Here is a 14608-nt window from a genome sequence, read left to right as displayed (position 1 = left end):
TATCAAAGTCTTAACCCATATCTATTAATAATAAGCAGCTAATCAATCAGGGCTTTAGAGACACAGGCTGCTTTGCCCTGCAGGGATAGAGTGGGCCAATCAGCAGTACCCATGCTCATTATTAATTCAGTAGCTATGGGAGCTCTTAGCTCTCTATCCCACTGAGTTTAGAGCTCTGTGTCAGCACAAAGTGCATCCATCACAATTTGGCCTTCTTGGTATTGATTTGGTCTACTATGTTAAATGTATTCAAGCAACAAGTAATATTAGTCATCACTGTGGGTAATTAATATGCATGAGATGTTATATATATATAGAATCATAGGCATTAAATATTCTGTTTAAGATGCAGCAGGTTTCGTTTTTTCTGGCTATGGATTAAAATCAGTTAAATGGTGAAATCACAGGCAATGATGTATAAAACTAGCGTTTGAATCAGCTGGCATAAAGCAAAATTATAACTAGGAGGAATTACTGACAAAAATCAAGATGTTTATGACAGCAAAGGTACATTTTGAATTATTTTTGTCAGTCTGTGTATCAGTGGTGGGATGTTTTGGTGACTCTTTCTGCAGGTAACATGATTACAAGCGAATCTTTATGAGTGAGCCATTAAAAATTTAAACGTATTTATTTGAATCCTGATTCATATAGAAACAAACATTTTCATTAAATCATTTTTTCAGCCATTGTGTTAGAACATTCAGTCTTTTTGAAATGAAACATTATGAGTGATTTATTGAATCATTAATGCAAATGATTTGTTCCAAATACTGATTCACATAGAAATGGACCAAGTGAGTGAGTTATTGAATCATTAATTCAACCAATTCATTCAAAACACTCAATCATTCAGAAACGAAACATGTGACTATTTTCTTTATGAGTGATTAATTGAATCATTCATGCAAATGATTTGTTTAAAATACTGATTCATGTAGAAATGAACCAAGTGAGTGAGTTAATGAATCATTCATTTAACCAGTTAATTCAAAACACTGATTCTTTTTTAAACAAAGCGTGCCTGTCTTTGAGTAAATTCATTGAATTATTCATGGAAATAATTAGTTTGAAATACTGATTCACATAGAAATGAAACAAAGTGAGTGAGTTATTGAATCATGTATTCAACCAATTCATTCAAAACACTCATTCATTCAGAAACAAAACAAGTGACTACTGACTTTATGAGTGAGCCATTGAACAATTATACCTATGTATTTGAAACTTGAGTCATACAAAAATGAATCTCGTCAATGAGTCATTAAATCATTCATTCCACTAATTTGTTCAAAACACTGATTCATTCCGAAACAAAACTTGTGACTGTCTTAGTGAGTGATTCCTTGAATCATTCATACAAATGATTTGTTTGAAATACTGATTCATATAGAAATGAACCAAGTTGGTGAGTTATTGAATCATTCATTTAACCAATTAATTCAAAACACTGATTGTTTTTTAAATAAAACATGTGATTGTCTTTATAAGTAAATTCATTAAATTATTCATGGAGACGATTTGTTTGAAATACTGATTTACATAGAAATGAACCAAAGTGAGTGAGTTATTGAATCATTCATTCAACCGATTCATTCAAAACACTCATTAATTCAGAAACGAAACGAGTGACTACTGACTTTATTAGTGAGCCATGAAACAAATAAACCTGTTTATTTGAAACCTTATTTATACAGAAACGAATCTCGTCAGTGAGTCATTAAATCTTTCATTCAACTAATTTGTTTAAAACAATGATTAATTCCGAAATGAAACGTGACTGTCCTTATATAATTCAGTGAATCATTCATGCAAATGATTTGTTCAGAATACTGATTCATATAGAAAGTGAGTTGTTGAATCATTCATTCAACCAATTTATTTAAAACATTGATTCAGAAATGAAACAAGTTAACATATTTTTTTAACACCTGATTTATACAGAAACGAATCTCATCAGTGAGTCATTAAATCATTCATTCAACTAATCTGTTCAAAACACTTATTCATTCTTTATAAGTGATTCACTGAATCATTCATTCAAATGATTTGTTCGAAATACTGATTCACATAGAAATTAACCAAGTGAGTGAGTTATGGAATCATTCATTCAATCAATTCGTTCAAAACACTCATTCATTCTGAAACAAAACGTGACTATCGTTATGAGTGGTTCATTGAATTATTCATGCAACTGATTTGTTCAAAATGCTGATTCATATAGAAATGAACCAAGTAAATGAGATTGAATTATTCATCATCAACCAATTCATTCAAAACACTCTTTCATTCAGAAATGAAACAAGTGACTACTGTCTTTATGAGTGAGTTATATTTTGATTTGTTCAAAACACTGATTAAGTCCAGGGTGTTGCTTGAAGACATTGTCTGGAACTATTTCTGTCTCAGCAAAAACAATCATATTAGCAAGGCTGTGAAAATATTTTTGCTTGTGATGTTTTGTAATGGAAAAATGATTGTGATAAGCAGTTGACTAAAAGAGAATCACCGAAGGGCGATCTCAGCTTATATTTCACATGAATATAAATTTGTTTTTACCCTATATTCACCTGTAGCATCTTCCCAACATGTGCGAAAACATGAAAAAAGAGCAATAAAAACAAAACATTGGACTTGAATTAGCTGTCATCGTCAAGTAAACCTATTTATGGTTATCTGTTTAAAAAACAAGGATGTTTATGACAGCATGAGTGAATTTCTTTTCTAATCTTGACCAGTGTTCCTGCTCCGGTTTCCATGGTTGCATTTAAACGTGAAATATTTCAAATTCTTTTTCTGTTCTTTAGGGTTCTTATCATTTCTCTGCCATTGTGATGAAAATCACTAACCTTGTCTGGAACATTTCCAGAGATGACTAATCAAAATATTAATATTCCAGCACCACAGAGTTTGGCATCAGCTCAGGACTCTTTGAAATGTGTGAATTACGTATTCTTTTTCATTAAAACACCGGCAGGTCACTAGAGATGGTCTGTATTTGGTTTCTTCATTCGGTTTCTGTCTTTTTAGGGCACGGACAGTGTGCGGTCTGACCTACCCTTGCCCAACCATGTCATCCAGCCTACTGAATGTGGATAAATGCCCTCAGGTGATTCTCTTTTAGTCAACTGCTGATCTCCCTGTGGTGTGATACAACGCGGGCCTGACAGGTTATGGAAGCGCAGTCCAAACACAGCTCTGTAGAGCTGTTTAATTAGTTCACACTCTCCACGGTAGACACCCAGAAGGCCCTTCAGCACGCTTGCTTTATCTTAATGTGTTTACCGTCAGAAATAACCTATGCCACATTTATCACCAGGCACCGACCTCTTGGGTCCTTTGGGAGTTGAGATGGTTGTTTTCACTGGCATGGAGCTTGTTCTTCACTAACCTGCAATTCCAGTGGCACTTTTTGCTACCACGTACATCTCTACTTTATTTAACTATGCATAAGCGGTGTTGTGCAATAATGAAATGTGTGTAGGCATGTGACAGCTATGAATATTTCATTCGAAATGTGATTTTTAGCAACAAACAATCTGTGAGCTGTAGGTCAAGGACTATTTGTTTTGCATGCATATGTATGACCGCTTTGGCCCGAGGGATGTGAATATCTGCCTTAAATTATTATGTTATTATTAACATCCTGAGACTATGCTAGGAGTTTCCATGATCATGTAAAGGTCATTGTAATGGTTCTAGTGGGTGGTGAGGGGGTCAGCTGCCCTATGAACCTCTCCTGGGATGCTCAGCAGGGCATTTCATGTGTTTGTCTTCATTTGTTTGTGAAAACTTGGATGTACGATACCTGAATTTGTTTCTCCAATGTGTTTCTGGCTGAGTAAATCACTGCTAGTCTTTAGTAATTGAAAACATAAGACCTCTGGGGGTGCGATAGGTCATGTTGTGGATGTAAGTTCTCTTAGTGGAGCATTACCAAACATTTCATTTGCATTTGGTAGAATGTGGCTTGTAGTGTCGTTAAAGTGCAACGAAGCAGCCTAATGCTGTAGTGAATTAACACAGAAATATGAACAGGAAGGCTAGTCATTTGAGATTTCTTTTCTGTCTTCTGTTAATAAGATCAGTTTACTCAAAATTGTAACCTACAGTCATGGCCAAAAATATCGGCACCCTTGCAATTCTGTCAGAAAATGCAACACTTCTCTCAGAAAATTGTTTCAGTTGCAAATGTTTTGGTACTCACATGCTTATTGTTTTTGTTTGCACTGCAACAACACAAAAAAACAGAGAGGAAAAGTCAAATTTGATAAAATTTCATACAGAACTCAAAAATGGACTGGACAAAATTATTGGCACCTTATTGTAAGAAATAATTGCTTTTCAAGCATGTGATGCTCCTGTAATTTGTATTTAGACACACCTGTGGCAAGTAACAGGTGTGGGCAATATAGCAATCACACTTGCAACCTGTTAAAATGGAGAAAAGTTGAACCTTTGTGTTGTGTGTCACACTGAGCTTGGAGAAAAGAAAGTGTAAAGCGTTGTCTGTGGATTTGAAAGAAAAAATTGTAGAAAAACATGGACAATCTCAAGGCTACAAGTCCATCTCCAGAGATCTTAATGTTCCTGTGTCCACTGTGTGCAATATCATCAAGAGGTTTACAGCCCATGGCACTGTGGCTAACCTCCCTGGATGTGGATGGAAGAGCAAAATTAATTAAAAAATTACAACAAAAGATTGTTCAAATGGTGGATAAAGAACCCAGATTAACTTCCAAACAATTTCAAGCTGATCTGCACTATCTGTCACCATCTGAATAAAAAGGGACGCTATGGTAGGAGACCCAGGAGGACACCATACTGTGGACAGATGAGACAAAAGTAGAGCCTGGACATCATGGCACTGTTTACAGAAAAAGAAATGAGGCCTTCGATGAAAAGAACACAGTCCCTACAGTCAAACATGGTGGAGGTTCAAAGATGTTTTGAGGTTGCTTTGCTGCTTCTGGCACTGGATGCCTTGACTGTGTGAACGGTATCATGAAATCTGTATCACTGGCCACAACACAGTGGCTGCGTCTCCACCAGAGGTCATGAGTCTTCCAGCAGGACAATGACTTGAAACACACTTCAAAAAGCACTCAGAAATAGTTACAAACAAAGAGCTGGAGAGTTCTGAAATGGCCAGCAATGAGTCCAGATCTGAATCCTATAGAACATCTGTGGAGAGATCTCAAAACAGTAGTTGGGAGAAGGCATTCTTTAAATCTGAATGACCTGGAGCAGTTTGCAAAAGAAGAGTGGTCAAAAATTCCAGTAGAGTGGTGTAAAAAACTCATTCATGGTTACAGGAAGGGAGTGCTACCAAATATTAAGGTAAGGGTGCCAATCATTTTATCCAGTGCATTTTTTGGGTTCTGTGTGGAATTTGACTTTTGACTTTTCTTCTCTGTTTTTTTTTTTTGTGTGTGTTGTTCCAATGCAAATAAATAAATAAATAAATAAACATGTGAGTACCAAAACATTTGCAACTGCAGCAATTTTCTGAGAAAAGGGTTGCATTTTCTGACAGAATTGAAAGGGTGCCGATATTTTTGGCCATGACGGTATATGCTGTCTTTTTTTCTTCAGAGTAGCACTATAGTTTTATTTATTAATTTTTTTGTAGAATCTTTGCATTTTACACGTTTCAATAACACTTCACAATAAGGTTCCATTTGTTAACATTAGTTAACATGAACTAATAATGAAAAACAATTCTAAGCCATTTGTTAACCTTAGGCTGGTGACACATTTTAATTTTTAAGGCTACATTTAAAGATTTTAAGGGGGAGGGTGGCCTATGGAAGCCTATGTCCTCCACTCAAGATATAAATTCGCAATTCTGAGAAATGAAGTCAGAATAGCGAGATACAAACTTGTAACTGCGAGTTATAAAGTCAGAATTACCTGAAAGAAACTCACAATTGCTAGTTATAGTCAGGAAAAGTCAAAATTGTGAGTTTATATCTCTCTCTATTCTTTTTTTCTCAGAATTAGATGATATAAACTCAAACATACATGAAATAAAGTCAGAAATGCGAAATTGCATCTCGCAATTCTGACTGTCTCGCAATTGCGAGTTTATATCTTACAATTCTGACTTTTTTCTCGCAATTCTGACTGACTTCTTCAGAAAGTTATAAAGTCCAGTTTTGAGCGGGGAAAAAAGACTGATACGTCTCAGCGTGATATAAACTCACAGTTGCGAGGAATAGTCAGAATTGTGAGATAAAATTAAAATAACTGACAATTCTGATTTTCAGGATTGCAATATTATTTCTCGTAATTCTTTATAACTCATTATTGCTAGCTTATATCACGCAATTCTGAGATTTGCAAGTTTATTTCTCACAATTTATCACAATTCTGAGAAAAAAGTCAGAATTGCAAGACACAAACTCGCAAATCTGACTTTTTTCTCAGAATTGTATAACTCGCAATTGCGAGTTTATATTGTGCAATTCAGACTCATTTCTTATATTTGTGAGTTTATATTATATTGTGCAATTCAGACTCATTTCTTATATTTGTGAGTTTATATCTAGCAATTCTGACTTTATAACTCGCAATTGCGACTTTATATTGTGCAATTCTGGCTCATTTCTCAGATTTGTGAGTTTATATCTAGCAATTCTGACTTTATAACTCCCAATTGCGACTTTATATTGTGCAATTCTGACTCATTTCTCAGATTTGTGTTTATATCTAGCAATTCTGACTTTATAACTCGCAATTGCAAGTTTATAACTCACAATTCTGAGAAAAAAGTATGAATTTTGTAACACCTAATTCTGTGAAAAATTCCGAATTGAGATCGCAATTACCTTTTTAATTTTTTATTCAAAGGCGGAAACGGGCTTCCATAATGGCCCGATTTGAGGCTTGTCACAAATTATTTTTTGTCCAAAAAATACTCTATTCATTACGTTGTCATTACGTTTATTTAACTGTTCTCGATATAGATTGAGAGTCTCCAAACAGAAATTGTAATTGTCAAACATGTCTGATATTTACGACTCTTGAGCTGGCTGGCTCTGACGTGATATCTGTGATAGCCAATGAGAGTGAGCAAGCCACAAACATGCCACGAACGTAGAGTACAGAGAAAGAACATCACCCATATTCCTCTTTACCATTTTTGCACTGTACAACAGAACGTGCGCCAGTTGACAGCGTTGATTGTCCTCCATGTGTTTTTCTTCTTTAGTCACATTGGAGACCCACGAGATCTTGTGTCATTGTGAAATCGTTCCTATACTCAACAAGTGTGTGGTCTCTCGGTCTGGTCGAATTATCTAGTGTGCGCATTTAGAGGATTATAAGGCTAAAAATCAGTTGAAACTGTTTTCATGTCTGTGGTCTCCCATGGTTTTGAGCTAAGTTAAGATTTCGAAAATAGTCTAGTGACTAGTGCCTGGGCCTTTACTACAACATTTACTAAAACATTATTAAAATCAAAAATTGTTAATATTATTGAGCTAACATGAACTAATAATGAATAGTTGTATTTTAACAAATGTTAACAAAGATTTAAAAATACTGTAACAAACTGTTTTTTCTATATATTATCACATATATATTATCAGTGGATCTTCATATCTGATGTGTGAGGAACAGACTGAAACTTAAGCTGTATGGGAAAAGATCTATGTGAAGATAATGCGTACAAATTTCCAACCACAAGAGGGTGAGTAAATAACACTATTTTCATTTTTAGGTGAACTATTCCTTTAAAGCTACACTATGTAAGCTGTAGGCAGCTTGAGTCTGGAAATATATATTTATGTAGTTCTCTAAACGCTGTGCTAAAATATTGTGCATCCATATGTACACCACATTCATCTGCGGAGAGACGGAGCACAACCAAAACGATGTTCTTCTGCAAGACGGCTAGAGAGACAAAAGTTAAATTGTCAGCAACAATATTCTTACATCTTTAAATGCACCTTTAAATGGTGTTACCAATATGATCACTGTTTTTTATGTTGCATATTGACATGGTGAATGGCTAGTGGTGAGAACCCCATACGGAAATGTAATATATGACATATATGTACCTATATCAGAAGTGCTACTCTCATATATGTTAAATATAGGGCAATATATTATTATCACATATATCCATTTTCTGGATATATGTAGATATATGTTTATAACATATATGAATTTCCCATAGTACAATTTGTATATAAACATATATTGAAAGTATATATATGTTTAACTTTTATATGGTATTGTATGTTATGACCATATATGTTTACAATATATATCAAAATTATATATTGTATTATAAGTTATGACCATATATGTTAACAATATATATCAAAATTATATATTGTATTATATGTTATGACCATATATGTTAACAATATATATCAAAATTATATATGGTACTCTATGTTTTGACCATTTGTTACCAATGTATATACTGAATTTATGCAAGTTTATTAACCATATATGCCTAAAAGATACTGCTTATTGTAAATCATATAACACAATTCATTGCTTAACTTTATTAATTGTTTCAATTTAGTTTTCTGGGGGAAAAAGTAGAGATGAATATATAACCTGTTCAAAAATGCCAATGTACTAAAAGTTACTTGTAGGAATGTATTATAGAGTTATTGAGGGGGAAACACTTCATGTAACTGTTTGTCCATATGTGCTCTCATCATCAATGAACTAAAATGCATTTTATTAAAATACATGAGCGATTGTATGTGAACGTCACAATAGCGCTTTTGCGCATGCGCCAAAATTCAAACACACCCGCGCTAACGGCAGAGTCTGAGCAATGGCTGCGGCTAAACAAACAGTCATCTGCAGTAAGATGTTTTTCTTAGTGGAAGGATAACAAATGTGCCAGTACCTTCACATAATAAACGACAATGATTTTATAGACGGGCACGAAGACAGACCGACATCACTGAGTGGAGTGGATGAAACGCCTTTGAATGTGGCAGCGGTGCAGGTAATTTACACTAATTTACTCAACGCTTTATTCCTACACTAATATTACATAGAAACTAAGTGTTATATGATTGTTTTGGTCTGCAAGAGCCTCTGTCTCTATATAGATCAGCTAATGTTTTAAATATTCCCTGTCATTGTTGTATATATGATGTTATGATTACAGCTGCATTGATGTGTTTTGCAATTTGCTCGCGTTAAAGTTAATTTTAGCTTTTGGGTAACAGGTTAATCTGTATGGAGATACTGTGAGCTCATTGTTTTCACTTGATAAGCAATGCCACGTTTGGAAATTATTTAAAGCTGTCTGACAAAAATAATGGATGAAAATTATAATGTTTATCTCTGAGATGTAGTCTAGACTAGAACTATAAAACTGCACGAAATGGAATTATTTAAATACAAGCACCTTGAATTCATATAGTAAATGACAGTACTTGGTTATATTGCACCAAGTGCATTGACATGTCCGTGACATGCCTAGAGTGGGTGCGTAAGCACATGTATGTGCATATTGCATAAAGGTACAGTAAGTTACACTAAAGGATGTGATTGTGGGGTTTTAAACATATGGTTAATCTATCGTAGTAAATTTTGTTCATATCATTGCTGATAATTGTGCTATTCTTGTTTGTGTCCCATGACAAGGTAATGAGTCCCGACATTCTCAGAAAATAGAAATGGAGGCCGAACCTGCAGATGTGGATGGCAGTGATGTGAATGATGGAGCATCTACACAGAAAAGGTTAAATATTTTATTGAAACCAAAACTAGCATCTGCAATATACATGTAAACAAATCAAATCAACAAAATATTTTAGTTAAAAATGTGTCTCCATGTACTATTTAATACAATTCTAGTGCATTTAATCTATTAAATAACAGTGGAGTGAGTGAGTTTTGGGATATGGTTAGATTAAACTTATTTTAGTGAATGAAGTACCACATTTCAGCTCTAATTTTGTTAGGGTGGGTACACAAAATATTATTTTATCCTTGCTTCTAGAAAATCCTTAATCTGTCTGCTTTCTAACAGCTTCATGTGGCCGTAACGTGGCTTTAAGCACTATAGATTATTAAAGTTTCACTTTGACTGTGACAAAGGCAGTAAATGTGGTGTTTATATGGAATAATTGTAATATTTATGGTACAAATACAGAGAGAGTCCCCATATCAGTAGGAAAGCGATCAAATGAGCATCTTCCATCCGAAGACTTGTGTTGCATGCGGGAAACTATTAATTGGTTATTCTACAATTAATTGTACCATAAATTATACTACAATTGGAAAATACTGTAAATTGATAAACTGTTCAGCGTGATGACGTTTAATGCCTCCGACAGGGCCTGTAGTCCCATTTAGCAGCATGTTAGCAACCACCTTTTTTAAGAAACATAACAGTTTAAAAAAAAAAAAAATAAATAAAAATCAAGAGTGGGGTTTAACTGGTGTGTTTTATGTCATAGAATAAAACGTGAAAATATTATGAGTTTGTGTAAACCGCAGACCTTATTTTAGGGGATTTAATCAAAATTGTCATTCAAAAACCCATGTCATAGTTCCACCCCTCTATTTCTTTTCTCCAGGCCACATTCTCGATGCACATATTAGGTATTATGAATGTAAACACTTTATTTCATTGATGCTAAATAGCAAATTAAATTGTAACCTGTGAACTCTGTCATTGAGCATTTGGGTTACTATAGTTTAGTTCTTCATGTATATAGAGACATATAATTTGAATGGGCATGCAGGCTGTGCTCTGTCGTTGTTCTGCCATGTCCTTGTGGTATCTGGGAATATTTTACAACTACAATTTATAATTATTACATAAATAATGAGTATTCTGCAGTTTTAAAATAATCTTTAACTTTACCAACCATGTTTAATACTCAGTATATTTGTCATCTTATAGTAGTTAATCACTTTAAGATACAGGCACAGTTCTAACTAAAAACCTAAATTAAACTTTGGTACAATGTTGGATTGCAAGATTTAAGCAGGTTTTATATTTTAATATCATGTTGACTAAAATCAAGTTTAGTTTACTGTACCACCCAACACTACCAAAGCTAAAAAGTTGCTTTTGAATGTGGTGCATTTCCTGAAATCATATATGGTGCAGAAAATTTATTGTAATTATCTTATAAAAACCTAACTTTTACTTTTTTTTTTTTTTTTTTTTTTTTTTTTTTTTTACAGATGCTGGAATCCAGAAATTTCTTCACCTGGGGCCTACTGGGGATGGCAATAAACAAAAAACTAACCAAGCTGTGGGAATACAAACCTGTAGACCTTTAGCTGAACCACTACAATTGATGTTCTGTTTCTTATGCCTGTTCAGTGTTTTGATCAGTTTATATATGTAATTCTTTTTTGTCCTGTTTGATTGTGCAGGTCAGTAACTTTTTTTTTCTATTTAAATAAATTCTGTTTAAATAAAGATGCTTCTTTGTGTAACTTTCTGTACCATTTAACATTTAAGGCTAAAGGTGTGAAATGTGCAATGCACTGCAACTTTGTAGAGTGTCTTACATGTGTCTACAACCTCTATTTAAAGATCAAAGATCACATATTAAAATATTAAATATATGATACCATATATTTCATGCATATATGTCTAATTTGTATACAACATAATAAAAACATACATATATCTCACATATATTAATAATTATATACATTTCATATATGGCAATGCATGTATTATACATACATAAACATATATTTTTGTATGGGGTAGACTTATATGTCAATATATGAAATTGTTCCATTTTCTAATAGGAATCATATATGGATATGGCATATATAAACATGTATTCAATATATGGGTATTTCATATAAGCACATATATTACATTTCCGAAGATGTAACCTAAAAGAGTTCCCACCCATTGACTTACATAAGCCTGTTGACCTGAAAATATGGCGTGAATGCTGAGGAAAATTAATGCTTGAGCAATGATCATGCTTATGTTGAAACACAGATTAGTTAAAAGATAAAATGAAATGTTGATACTGACGCGTACGGTGTCTCTGTGAGCTTGTGTATCTTTGTGTGCGTCTCTGCAGATAAACAAAGTAAATGGGAATCCACGGGAGAGTGTGACTCATGCTAATGATGAGTGTTTAATTGAAATTAGTAAAGAGCCAGCAGTTATAGCTCCCTGCCCCTCTCTTCACCTCCTTCTCTCCTTGTTTTGTCTGGGATGTGGCTTGGGCTGAAATAGTAATTACCGTTCAGTCTGAGGGGGGAAGCGCGTTGCACTGCTGTATTCGGTGGCCGCCTTTGATTCCTTGGGAAGTTTTCAAGTCAAACAAGCCTATGCAAAATCGCAGCTGCTTAACACCATCATTATTCCCCATCAAATGAAGGCTCAGAGGCTGTTTGCACATCCATGCTTGGCATCACCACAAACATTTTAACTGGGAACTATGAAAATTATATTCATTGATTTCTTTTAGTTGAGCCTTTAGTATTTGAGTTGCAGTGGAAAAAATGAAACTGTTTTACAATGGTACACAAGCACAGAGAGTTTATTCCAGCATTTATGTAGCAAAGCCAGTTTATTCACCATTTGAAGGTTATTTGACTTAATCATGAAGTCATAGTACAATAAATATGAAAAAAACATTGTGTGCTTATGGATTCAATTCAGGGCAGAAGGAATATAAAAAGAACATTAATACTAATTTTATAATCAGTCAGAATATTTCTGTGGTGAAGCTAGCCATGCTTTTTTAAAGTAGTTCAACTAAAGTCAAGCTAAAAAAAAAAATAGTAAGGTACACTATAAGTTACACAAAAAGCTGCAACCTCAGGCTCTCTGAAATGAACAGTAGTTGCAGTAAAACACCAGCAATTTTTATTTTCCAACCTGACCTCATGATGAAAACGTACCTGTGGGAACTTTTTTCGCAAGACGTGAAATACGTTTTGTGACATATTCGATGTCCACTGAGTGGTGCTAAAAGAGTGTAAGGTTATTTGCCCCAGAATAGATGAATGTACATATGGTATATTTTATGTGACTTTGGTTTTGTATGTCACCGCAGTTCTGACTTGAAATGTTCACTGAGTGGTGCTATAACTCTAATGCTCTGTGACGTTTTAAAATAACGTACCATCTGCACTACACCTAAACCTACACAACAGTATGAACAAAAGCGAATGTTTTTTTAGCTTGTTTTTCGATCTCCCATCTTTCACCTGTTTCATTGTGAGTCATGTTTTTCACAGGATTCGTACCCAAGGATTGCGCATTCTATGTCCTGAGCTACCAAGCAAGCTTGTTACATATGAAGCTGTAATCATAACTGTGTATGAAAACGATTACAAGTGCTCACTGTTTTACCGCCTCTAGTGTTCATTTCTGTTGGAAACTGTAGTGATATGCACGTATCGGTGTGTATTTCACGCCTTGCGTTCCCAAAGTACGTTTTCGTCATGAGATCAGGTAGTTATTTTCACACAAATGATCAATTAATAAAGAATATTTTTGTGTGGTTCATCGCACAATACTGTGTTGTGACCTCAAAATATATTTATTTATTAAACTAATACATTTTTGATTTGTACATCACATAACCAGCTCCATATGTTTGGCTTTTGTGACATAGTAAACTTGCTTGGTAGCTCACCCGGTAAGTCCTGTGACACGAGTGATAAAAGAGCACAAGGACAAGCTAAAATGAGTTGGTTGCTTCAGCAAATTTGTTTTTAATCTCACATTTGCTTTTGCTAACACTATTAGTTAGGTTTAGTGTAGGTGGTATGTTATTTTCAAACAGCATTAATGACCGCTCACCAGATATTTCTGAACTGCATGAAACAAACAACAACCAACGTAAATAAAACACTGTGAGAAGTTCATTTGTTTTAGATAAAACTGAACATGGTTTTTCATTGGACATTTTGCTTTAAAGAGGTCATCGGATGCCCATTTTCCACAAGCTGATATAATAAGTCTTAATGAGAAGTCTATAACATACTTAGGTTAAAATTTCTCAGCGGTAGTGTAAAAAACACTTACCTTGTCAAAATCAGTCATGTTCAGAGCATTCTATTGCATGTTCCTTTAAATGCTAGTGAGCTCTGCTCACCCCGTCCCTCTCTTCTGTGGGGTGACAAGCCGGTTTGTTTACTTTAGCCGTGAAACTTGCTAACTAGCACATTATTAAGAAAGGTGATATGCAAAGATGCATAAAAACCCTTATACTCACTTCTGCTGTAGGTAAAGGTGGATCCCCAATGATTTGTGCGAACATAGACACATTTATGTAGATTGCCAGGTGCATTTCCTTCAAAAACTAAAGTAAAGTTAATCCTCTGTCTTCAGCGGCTCAGATGTCTGGGGTAAATGTTCATTATTATTGACTTTTGTTCATACTATTGGGTAGGTTTAGGTGTAGTGCAGATGGTACGTTGTTTTAAAATGTAAAAGAGCATTAGAGTTATAGCACCAGTTGAAGAGTTGAAGCTGCATTTAAACTGCATTTTGGAAGTTCAAAATCGGGGCACCAATGAAGTTCATTATATGGAAAAAAATCCTGGAATGCTTTCCTCAAAAACCATAATTTCTTTACGACTGAAGACAGAAAGACATGAACATCTGGGATGACAAGGGGGTGAG

The 14608-nt window shown here is 34.5% G+C and overlaps 1 long non-coding RNA gene across 1 annotated transcript; it reads left to right on the top strand.

The window, feature by feature from the left end:
• The first annotated feature begins 8640 nt into the window (after positions 1-8640).
• LOC127151979 (uncharacterized) lies at positions 8641-11317 on the top strand. Its single transcript, XR_007825015.1, has 3 exons — positions 8641-8977; positions 9625-9721; positions 11179-11317. It is a non-coding gene; the product is annotated as an uncharacterized LOC127151979 (long non-coding RNA).
• Positions 11318-14608: the final 3291 nt, after the last annotated feature.

This window comes from Labeo rohita, chromosome 21 (assembly GCF_022985175.1).
Source record: "Labeo rohita strain BAU-BD-2019 chromosome 21, IGBB_LRoh.1.0, whole genome shotgun sequence".
NCBI lineage: Eukaryota > Metazoa > Chordata > Actinopteri > Cypriniformes > Cyprinidae > Labeo > Labeo rohita.
The sequence above is the reverse complement of the archived record's forward strand: the minus strand, read 5'-3'. Positions and strand labels throughout refer to the sequence as shown.